The sequence below is a fragment of the Panthera leo genome, chromosome A1 (genome assembly GCF_018350215.1).
Source record: "Panthera leo isolate Ple1 chromosome A1, P.leo_Ple1_pat1.1, whole genome shotgun sequence".
In the NCBI taxonomy this organism is placed as follows: domain Eukaryota; kingdom Metazoa; phylum Chordata; class Mammalia; order Carnivora; family Felidae; genus Panthera; species Panthera leo.
The window spans coordinates 202,444,334-202,456,379 of NC_056679.1; the positions used below are offsets into that span (position 1 = coordinate 202,444,334).

The following is a 12,046-nucleotide window of genomic DNA, read 5'->3' on the forward strand; positions in this document are numbered from 1 at the left end:
TGCGTGCACTCTCTCTCTCTCAAAATAAATAAATAAACTTAAAAACAAACAAAAAAACCTGTTCTTGTTTCTCCATGAAGAGAACTGGGAGCTTTCTGTGAGTGATCATCACACTTTAGCTAAACAAGTTTGCCCATTCAAACAGTTAAATAGAGTAAACAGCAGGGACAGATGAAGCCATTCTTAAGGTGGGAAGGAATGGAAGAATCTTGCTTCTCTAGGCTCAGGAAAGTAAATACACGGTATCTATTTTCTCACTTCCACAGAAGTATAGCAACACGATTCATTCATTTTCGTTTCTACGTCATCAAGTTTTAAATTTTGGCTTGTCATGTGCTTCACGTGTGTTCCTTCTTCTGCCATTCCCAAACATCTGTCTGTTTCACATCATCATTATTTTGTATTTAAATTATAGGTAAAGTCTCCTAGTTCATCTGCCAGCTTTCTTTCTCTCCTGACATGATTACATGTCATAGCTTCCTGTCATCAGAATCTCCTAATCGATCAATGGATGAAACAACACAAATCATGACATTACTTTTCTAGTCCAGAATCACAGTGATTGCAATTCATTTTATTTATTTGGTTTTGTAATTCATTTTTCACTGTAACATGGAATAATTCTAATAGCTCAAACATGTAGTCTCTCACCGCCACACTACTTAGCTTTTTGTGTGGTTACTTGATTCTTTTCTCTCACTTACATCGAATTTGGATTATTCTCTCCTCACATATCCCTTCTCTTTGTTCTTTCTTTCCATCACTACCATCTTTATATGAAATATCCTCTGCAATCTTCTCAGCTAACATTACTAAATCACCCTGTAATACTCGAAAGGATTATTTGACATCTTGATATGATTACTAATATGTTGCCAGAAATTAACCTATAGTTACTTCATGCACTCACGCCATTTATCTCCAAGAATTTAGTGCATGATTTTTTAACTTGATCCCTTAATTAGATTTCTTAGTATTAAATGCCACACAGATGGACCTAGTTAGTATTATGTGAATATAAATTCTATAAGTAAGTACTTTATTGTGTAAGAATAAGGTAAGAAGAGACATTGTGAATATACACCACTGCAACTGAATTTATGATAATGACTTCATACTATTCCCTGCAACAAGGGATAAGTTTAAAGGTTTGGCAAGAAAATCACAACCCACTACTTATCTGTTGATAATTACTCACTGTGTGATAGACATTGTAAGCTAGGTAATTATAATAAAACATCGATGCTGTCTTCCCTGATTTCATTGAGTTCACATACTAAACACCCAAACTATGTACTGCTAATGAAAATTATAAGAAATAATTCCTTGATTTAAAACACATTTTTATCTTTAGTGATGTTGCAGATAATTTCCTATGAGTGGCACATAAGCCACATATCTGTGTGATTCTATATGTGTATATTATATGTGGTATGAAAACAATGAAAATGTTTTTCAGGCTAGACCGTGGTCATAGAAATTCTCTTTCTTCTATTGAATTATTGGTTTAATCTACACAAATGTGTTGATTAATACTACTGAGAGGATACTTCAGCATTTTAGATAAGTTTTCAACATTGTCAGCAATAAAAGTGGAAATATGTATACTGGGAATATGTTAAGGTTTATTAAAGGAAACAAATCCTCAAATGCAATTTGGGAAATAAACTAATAGTGGCATTCCAAGCCACCTCACTAGTGGAAGTAACATTTTTCCCAAAAATTTTGGAATATTTTGGTAAATTGGTTTATGAAGAGTGTTAAGCTTTTGTTGTTATTGTTAGTCTGTTTGCTTGTTTTCCCCTCTAACTTTTGATTCTGAACCTTAGGTGACCTTACTTGGAAGATAAATGTCAACCTCCTAATTTCTATAGAAGTCATTAGCATTTGGTTTCGTGGTGTATTTTTAAAAGTGAAGCAGGTAACAGGTTGAGTTAATTCTTAATCACAAATTTAATGTTCTAATTGTTTTAAAGTAAATCAGTCATTTTTATGGAGTGCTTCTGATGAACATTGAACTTGGCAAGATCAGAGAAGTAAGTAGGTGATAGGCATAGCTCTTTCCATAGCTCTTCCATCAGGAAGACAAGAGAAAAACAAAATTATACAAGTTTTTAAAAATTACAATATAGAAGTAGAAGAGAGCAGTTGAAGATATTTTAGAGTCCAGGCAATCAGAAACTCTTCACTGAACCTCTATCACATGCCAGACCCTCGGATAAGTCCCGGCATATGATGGTGAGCAAGTGAAATGAGAGCAGAAGATATGGGACAAATGTGTTAGCAAGTGATTTATTTACTAATGGAAATTGTTACAGCAATTCTAAGGAAATATTGCCAAGGAATTTTGAAGAATGGGTAGAATTTAAATCTGTAGAAAGAAGAGCCTCTCATGCATATAGAATATAGTGAACAAAGATATTTCTTGAAAGGAATTCTGATTCAGCAAAGTCCATGGGTTGTTTTTTTCTTGGGGGGGGGGGTGGTGGGTGGAGTAGGAGTTTGGTGATGGTGGAGTTTCTAGAGAAAGACGAAGAGAAAATTAGAAAGTTAAAAAAGTAGACTGAGCCCCGATTGTGAAGAACTTTGAATGCTGGGCTGAAAGAAGTTGGATTTAGGAGATTACTACTGAAGGATTTTGTGTCTGTTACTGTTCAAGCACATGCAATTATCTGTGCCAAGTCCCCTCTTTGAGCTTGATGTTTCTTCCACTAACATCCCAGCAATGCAAAAGAGGCTGGAAGGTAACTGAAGGGGTTTGAATAGCAGACTTGTAAAAGGGCTGGGATACTTGATCGATACATATTTTTTTCTAAGAAGATAAATTATGGAGACTGAAAAGAATATCTGCTGAATTGAGAAGGTTTTCTGGAGAGGTGTGATTAGTTTTTAAAAAGTGAGGCTAAACGATATTTATGAGATAGATATTAGACCTTTAGCATATTTAACTTTGCTGCATACATAGGTGTCTCAAACTGCAAATGGAAAGTATCTGTCTACACATACATATGTGTGGTTATATTCATTTAATAACTGTAAATTAGAAAATTGATATTTAAGCTTATTTATTTATTTATATTTGAGAGAGAGAGACAGAGACAGAAAGAGGGAGAGCATGAGTGGGGGAGGGGCAGAGAGAGGGAGAGATCAAATCCCAAGCAGGCTGTGCGCTGTCGGAACCATGAGATCATGACCTGACCCGAAATCAAGTCAGATGCTTAAGCTCCCAGATGCCCCTAGAAAATTGATATTCAATATGGAATTCTGTATGCTTTAGTTCCTTGCCTTTAAAAAACAGTTGTAAAACATACATGTATATCTCCACAGTACAGTTTTTAGAACGTACTGTTTCATGTTCATTTTTTTAATTTTTAAATTTTATTTAACTCCAAGTTAGTTAACATATAGTGTAACAATGGTTTCAGAAGTAGAATTTAGTAACTCGTCACTTACTCATCCCCACAAGTGCCCTCCTTTATGCCCATCACCCTTTTAGCCCATCCCCCTGCCCAACATTCCTCCAGCACCCCTCAGTTTGCTCTCTGTATTTAAGAGTCTCTTATAGTTTGCCTCCGTTTTTCTCTTATTTTTTCCTTTTTTAACTTTATGAAAAGGTTAAAAAGCTGTGTATTTTTTCTACAGGATGTGCTTCTTTCACTAATTAACTTGTTGACCTATTCATCCATGTCATTGCATGTTGCTGCAAAGCACTCATTTTCAATGCAGTCTAATATTTCATAATGGACGCAGACTGTTTCCAGTTTTTTGCTCTTAAAAACCATGCTACTGTAGACATTCTTCTTTACACACATGCCTGTGCAAGAGTTTCTCTTGGGTATTTAACTGTAAATGGACATGTCGTAGGTTAAGTAAATGTTATAAAGTAAACAAGTTACCTATGACTTTCAGAATTAGAAATGAAAACCCTGTGTGGTTTAACACAGTCCTGGTAAATTCTGAGTAGTGAGTTGAATACAAGATAAGTGAAGAGGAGAGAGGGCTTATTGGGACATCAGAGGAGAGTTCTGACAGTGTTTTAAGGTGTGTGTGTGTGTGTGTAACTTAATGAATATGTTTTGCTATAGGTAAAGAGACATAGACAACTTTATGTTATATAAATTCAAAAAAGTGCATTAAATAAGGTCTACCAGGTAGTAAATTGAAAGGTAGGCCATCCAGGTCTGAGATGCCACTTCCATGATGTTATCAGTACCCAGCCTCCATTTGCTACAGGATGCAACTGCTGCTGTCGCTGTTAGGAAGGCTTCCCTGCCCCAGCCATCAAGTTTACATTTCAGGTGAGAAGAGAAAGGCCAAATGTCAATAAAGGGCAACTCCAATTGGGACGTCCTTTTATGTTTCCAGAAACCCCATCCAATAACTTTGACTTTCATTTCATTGACCAGTAATGAATCACTTGGCTGCTCCATTCTTCCAAAAAGTATGAGTAACTATTTTGTTATGCTGACCATTTTGCCATCCCAAATATTTGGGAATTTTAAAAGGAAAAGGAAATGGATATTAATAAAGCAATTAGTAATATGCCCTAATATGCGAGAAGCAGTGTATCCCAATATGTGATGTAACAGACACCAATTCTCTTATAATCAGATGGTTTCTGTGCCTAGAATAATAGCACTATAAACTTTTATTTTAAAAATAAAAAGATACTTACTGGGGCACTTGGGTGGCTCCGTTGGTTAAGCATCCGACTTCAGCTCAGCTCATGATCTCACAGCTCATGGGTTCAAGGCTCTCATTGGGCTCTGTGCTGATAGCTCAGAGCCTGGAGCCTGCTTTGGATTCTGTGTCTCCCTCTCTCTATGCCCCTCCCCTGCTCTCTCTCTCTCTCTCTCTCTCTCTCTCTTTCTCTCTCTCAAAAATAAATAAACATTAAAAAATAATAAAAAATAAATAAATAAACATGAAAAGATACCTAGACAAGGTAAATGACTTTCTTAAGTTCATGGAGTTATTAGCAACTGATCTTTTGAGTCGACATTTCTTGACTGTCAGGAAAATTTATTTGTTTTTCCTCTACCTAAAGCACTGCACAAGCAGAATCCCCACAGGAACAGATGGCATTCTGAAGTTACAGAGTAAAGGGAAGGTTTTAAAAAGGGGACTACTTCTAGATCTGTGAAAAACGCTGTTGGTGTTTTGACAGGGATTGCATTAAATCTGTAGGTAGCCTTGGGTAATATGGACATTTTAAAAATATTCATTCTCCCAATCCATGAGCATGGAATATCCTTCTATTTGTTTGTATCATATTCAATTTCTTTCATCAATGTTTTATAGTTTTCAGAGTACAGGTGTTTTACCTCTTTCATTAAGTTTATTCCTTCCTTGTATAATTATAAATGGGATTGTTTTCTTCATTTCTCTTTCTGCTACTTCATTATTAGTGTATAGAAAAACAACAGATTTCTGTATACTAATTTTGTATTCTGTGACTTTACTGAATTAATTTATCAATTCTAGTAGTTTTTTGGTAGAATTTTTAGGGTTTTCTATATATAGTATCATGTCATCTGCAAATAGTGAAAATTTTATTTCTTCCTTACCAATATGGATACCTTTTATTTCTTTTTCTTCTCTAATTGCTGTGGCTAGGACTTCCAGTACTGTTTTGAATAACAATGGTGAGTGTCTTGTTCCAGATCTTAGAGGGAAAGCTTTCAGTTTTTCACCATGGAGTATGTTCACTGGAAGTGTTTCATATATAGCCCTTATTATGTTGAGATATGTTCCCAATAAACCTACTTTGTTGAGAGGTATTTTTTTAAATTTTTTTAATGGTTTATTTTTGAGAGAGAGGGAGAGATAGAGCGAGAGAGAAAACCAGGAAGGGGCAAAGAGAGAGAGGGAGACACAGAATCTGAAGCAGGCTCCAGGCTCCAAGCTGTCAGCACAGAGCCCAACGGTAGGCTTGAACCCACAAACTACAGGATCATGACCTGAGCCAAAGTCAGACGCTTAGCCCACTGATCCACCCAGGAGCCCTGTTGAGGGTTTTTATCACAAATGGATGTGGTACTTTGTCAAATGCTTTTTCTACATCTATTGAAATGATTGTAATGATGTAACACATCAATTGATTTGCAAATATTGAATCATCTTTGTATCCCTGGGTACAATCCCTGTTGAGGATCTTGGCATCTATGTTCATCAGAGGTACTGGACTGTAGTTTTCTTTTTTGTAATGTCTTTATCTGCTTTTGGTATCAGAGTAATACTGGCCTTTTAATCTTTCCTTCCTCTTCTGTTTTTTAGAATAGTTTGAGAAGGGTAGGTATTTACTCTTCTTTAAATGTTTAGTAGAATCTAAGCTGGCAGAGCCACTGTGAGAAACAGTACAGAGGTTCCTCAAAAAATTAAAAATACAATAACCATATGATCCAATAATTCCACTATTGGGTATTTACCCTAAGAGAATGAAAACAGTACATCAAAATGTTATATGCACCCCTATGTTTATTAAAGGAATATTTGCAATAGCCAATATATGGAAGTCACCCAAATGTTCATCCTTAGATGAGTGGATAAAAAGATATATAGTGGAATATTATCCAGCCATAAAAACCATGAAATTTTGCCATTTGCCAACAGCATGGATTAATCTAGAGGATATCCTATGTGAAATAACTCAGTCCAAGAAAGACAAATACCATATGATTTCACTCATGCAGATTTTAAGAAACAAAACAAAGGAAAAAATAGAAAAACAGACTCTTCAATATAGAGAACAAATTGGTAGTTGCAAGAGGGGCGGTAAATGGAAGATGGGTGAAATAAGTGAAGGGGATTAAGAGTACACTTCTGATGAGCACTGAGTAATGTATAGAATTATTGAATCATTATAGTATACACGTGAAACTAATATAATGTTGTATGTTAATCATACTTGGATAAAAAAAAAAATTAACAATTAAAAAAAAATCTAAAGAGGATTATTTACCAGGTTGTGAGTGGGATGTTGCCGACCACAAGAGATAGCAGAGTGCCCAGGGATCGTTATCATAGAACTGTTACCAACAATGAAAGTCAGAAAAGGGAGTCTTGTAGATGGGGCTGCATTGATAGGAACAGTTACCTTTAACAGAAAACATAGCCAACTCTCTCTCTTCAAAGTGGAAGTTCAAAATACTGACCACATTCTCCTTCTTCCCTTGGATTATACGTCAGATGATTGAATCCAGTTGGAAGCCAGAGGCAAGGGATCCAGATAATTGTAATCTGCAGGGGTCAGTTTCCTGAGTAAAGAACAGGGTTAAGAAGGGTGAAGGACAAACACGGAGGGGAAGATTTCCAGTATGATAGCTTATTCTGAGGTGTCCAGTAGGACCACTTGCTCACTTACTCAAGTATCTTAGGAGACTTCTGACTCTTGATTGCTCCAGCTTCCTGGTTACCAGCACTCCTTTGGGCTCCCGCTTAGTAGGCTGATGTTCGCTTCTTCCTCTTTATTCCCCATGACTTGAAGGTATCAGCCTCTCACATAAGATACTGATTTCTTGCATCCAAAGTACCTCTCTGGAATTACTTGCAAGTAGTGGATAAACATCCACTTGGTAAACTGTTCCAGTGTTTCTGTGAGCCTCTCCCATCTTAGTACCTATGCCTTCATTCTTTCAGGATATGAAATAATAGTTTATAGTCCTTTAACTATTCCTTTGTTCAACAAAAGAAGCTTTTATCGTGTCAGAGTGTGCCACACTATGAGTTCCCCCCAAAAAGGCAAATAATAGTCAATATATTAAGCGAGCCCAGACTGACATGATATGATGTTCATCCTAAATTCCTTCAAGTGTCCAAGAGGATACCTGGCATAAACATAAACTCTTCATCATTAATGCTTCCTGATACAAAAGACGTATATGCAAGAGGCACAAGGACACCACTATTTACCTCCTAGTATTCTGTGATGAAGATAAGTCATGCCAATGCAAATGTACAGTTTCTGTCTTGGTAATACTCCTGGGTTGGGATAGAAGAATATAGCATATAGCATATAGAATTAGATGTAAATCTCCAAATTATAATAAAGTACTTTTATAGAAAGGCGTTAGAAATTTCTACAGGCAAACTGCCTTGATTTATAACTCCTGCTCCAAGAAGCAATTCCCAGATAGTCATTTTCCGTAAGCTGAGTATTTGCTTCCATTTTCTACAATTGTGTTTGCTTTCTGTTCCCACATCTGTGTTAATAGTAGGACCCAGCTGTTGACAGTTAAATTGATTTATCAGCATCAGAGTCTAACTGGAAACTTACTATTATTTTCCTCATGGGCTTACCAGCCTAAATACATGACCTTTTTCCTACTATAATGCCATTTAGAAAAGATCAGATTGCTTGGTTTTGAAAGCTGCTTGCAAAACAATATTAAATAGATTAGAAGTCCATTAATGCTATCAGCATTATTTTTTAGCTCAGACAAGCTCTGCGATAGGTGATTGCCCTCATTTTATATATGCATGTACATTATATAATATAAAGTTCATGATATATGAAAATAAATAGAAACATGTATAATAGAGCAAACATGTTTAATCTATTTGCATATATTGTTGAATAAATATCTCTTAATGGATATGTTTTAGCAGAGTATATTATAATCACTTTTTCTTCGATAATTCTCAATATGGCAAGGCAGGATTAAAAGACAAATAGAAAAATGCATTTTTATTCTTTCATAAAATCAATTCACAGACCTTTTTTTCTAAGATAAAATTCACATGAAACTGCCTCCTTAGAATTTTGAGGTACCCACTTTCCCGTATGTAAACTTGTGTGGTGGTAATTCCATATGCCATTCTAATAAGAGACATCCCATGCCTATCTCCAACCTTGTCAACCTTACTTTGTAAAAATACACCTTAGTATATTTAGAATTTCTACTTTTTTCCTTAGTGTTTGTCCAGTGGTCTAAATGAGATTTTGAAATCTATGTGACAGTTGTTTTTCCTCTTGCTTTTGGTTTCTTTCCTGGGAGGTGTTTGGAGAATTAAAATTTTCCACCATGAAGTCATACACCTTTAAAATGACCTTGATTTTTTTTTCCCTCTGCACTAATGAGACCCTGGGTAGGTCTTATTTAAGGAAACTGCTTTTGTCTGCTTGGCCAAATTAAATTGATCATAGCTGACTATGGTAACCTATTGTTTCATTTATTTACATTTTGAGTACATTCAAAAGGCCTTGAGAAAAATTCTTAGTTTTGTTTTGAGCGTCATGATTAAGAAGATTACACTGTATTCTTTCCAGTCACCTGCTGGAGGCAATGACCTTGTATTTATTTTAGCAATGAAATTGGATATAACACGATCACTTTCTCTGCAATAGCTATGGCACGACCAAACAGCAGCTTAAAGGTCAAATAATTCTGGACCTAGTAAACACAAACTATAGATTCTGCCCTTAACGCTGACCTTGACCTAACTTAGACCAAATACTGATTTAAAACAATGGCTCCTCTGATAATTGCTGTGTGATTTTTCTAGATAATGATATATTACAGAAATGTTACATTAAGAGAGCAGTCAGAGGGTTGTCTGGGTGGCTCAGTTGGTTAAGCGTCCGACTTTGGCTCAGGTCATGATCTCGCAGCCCTGTGTGGAGCTCTGTACTAACCGCTCAGAGCCTGGAGCTGCTTCAGGTTCTATGTCTCCCTCTCCCTCTGCCCCTCACCCCCTCATGCTCTGTCTCTCTCTCTCTCTCAAAAATAAATAATAAAATATTAAGAGAGTAGTCAGAAAAGTTAATTATTAGTGGCAATTTGTTTAACACTAAATTATCAGTAGCCACTTAATACCTCAGGCCATCCATCAAAAATAGCCAATTTACTAATATTTAACGGCTACAAACTATGTGGCTGACACTAAGAGAAAGCCACGTTTGGATGGTCTCATTGCCTACTACTTATCAACCAGTTCAGGGTTGTTGGCAAAGCACATTCAAACTTCATTAAATGTATTCTCTGTTATTTGGTCCATACATGGGAAATGATTCTAGAAAGCACAGGAAATTCTAAATTTAGGCAATGCAGGATTTTGCATCACCATCATCCTTTTTAATGTGTTGGGGGTGGTAAGGAATAGTAAGAAAAAGGATAACTCAGTGTCCCCTATTTACCAAGGATTTGTGACGTATTCTTATACGGAGAAAACTCGACCACTCTTATTCTCTATCCTAAAAAGAAAATTGGAACATATTGAGAATAATCTTTTTGGATTATTATGCTTAGGAAAACAAAAATACTGTTTTTTGTTGTTTCTATATGCACAAGAATCATCGGAAGCTAAATAACAGCACTGTGTAAATAATAGTGCACACTTCTACATGTGCCACACAGGCTCGCCTCACAAGACTTCTGGGAACTGTTTTCACTAGGCTAGTCACGTTTCCACGTTAGTCTGTGACTAACAGACTGCATTCGTTACCTCCAATGTCAATGTTAGATTTGTCATCCTCATGTAAGGGAACCAAAGCAACTTGGGTTAGGTTGTTTGGCAGTTGATGTCCCATCTTTGGTTCCTGAAGAAAATATGTAATGATGATATTTGTGTTATTAGAGTGGTGTTTCAAATTTAATACTAAAGCACTCTTAGTCCAGAAAAGTATAAATATATCATTATGGAAGGATATTTGCCTTCCTCCTGGGAGAAACAATAAGGGAGGAGAGAACTATATGAAAGTATGGCTGAAAATTAGCCAGGGTTGCTAATCCCCTGATAAGGTATTCGTGAAGGAAAGAATACCCAATAAATTTGAAATATTTTATATTATTTCAATTTTAATATCCGTATTTAAATACATGAAGCATCGTTTATGCCATCTGCTATATAGATATCAATGAGAGAATAGTTGATCAAACTGCTGAGGACATCTGTTGGATTAAAATGAAAACTCATTATTTCACAGTGGAAATACCCTGAACCTTAATGAGAGATCCTGATTTTCTTTGTGGTTCAGGTGAAGGCACTGGGTTTTCAGCTTCTAACATAATTCAAGGTAGCTATGGTAACATTATAGAACAGACTAATAACTAGAATATTATTATTCTCAGTTAAATATTTTTTCCTAGATTCCATTAATATCAATAATCACTGGATGTCTGTGATACAAAGATGGTTAGGACAGGGTCCCTGCTTTTTGGGAGCTTTGGTTATTCTGTTGGAGGCACACAAATAAACAGATGGTACAATGCAATCACATGATAAATAGAAGCATATGTAAGTACTGGGGCTGCATAGATAAGTTGGATCCAGCTGGGAAGGCTGACCTGGAGGGATGAAGGTAGATATTTGAGAATGTTACAAAATGATCTACATCTTGAAAGACTAGCGGAAGTGGCCAGGCAAAGAGGAAGGAGGTCGGAATTCATACCAAGAGAAAACTACCTATGTAAAGGTGCCGAGGAGAGTGAATTGTCTTGTTTGGGAAACTGCAAGTATTTCAAAGTGTCCAGGGCAGTCTGTGGTTTTTGTTTTTTTGTGGGGTTTTTTTGGTTTTGGTTTTGTTTATTTGTTTGTTTTTGTTTGTTTTTAATAGGATTTAGGAAACTTCAGAAGTGTAGTAGAAGGGACAGGAAAAGGCTACATCATGACCAGCTTGGGATTCCCTTGGTAGGTCTGACTTAGTCTTGAGGCTATGAGGAAACTAAGAGTGAGGGTGGCTAGATTAGACTTGTTGCTGGCTGCACCAAAGAACAGACTAGAAAGTAAATTTGAGTGTGTGTGTGTTGGGGGGGAGGGGTGGGGGGGCGGGGCGGATTGTTAGCTCAGCTTGCCTTTGGCTCCCTCCTCACGAGAATGGTGAAAGAACAGAGGGGTCAGTTTAATATTAAACACTGCTTATATGATGATGAATCATATGATATTATTGAGTTATAACATAGTTCGATCATAGAAGTATAATTTGGTTTTTAACAAGTTTGGAAAGGAAACAACTGGCCTCAGAGTTATTAAGGGTCACAATCAAGGAGTAGGTGCACTGAAGATAGGCATGGTTATAATGGATGCCAAGTCATTTTCCATATTATAA

General features: G+C 36.3%; 1 protein-coding gene across 1 annotated transcript in view; it reads left to right on the top strand.

Annotated features, from left to right (window-relative positions):
• Positions 1 to 12,046, top strand: part of HCN1 (hyperpolarization activated cyclic nucleotide gated potassium channel 1) — a 390,591-nt gene that overhangs the window by 251,618 nt on the left and 126,927 nt on the right. The window lies entirely within an intron of this gene.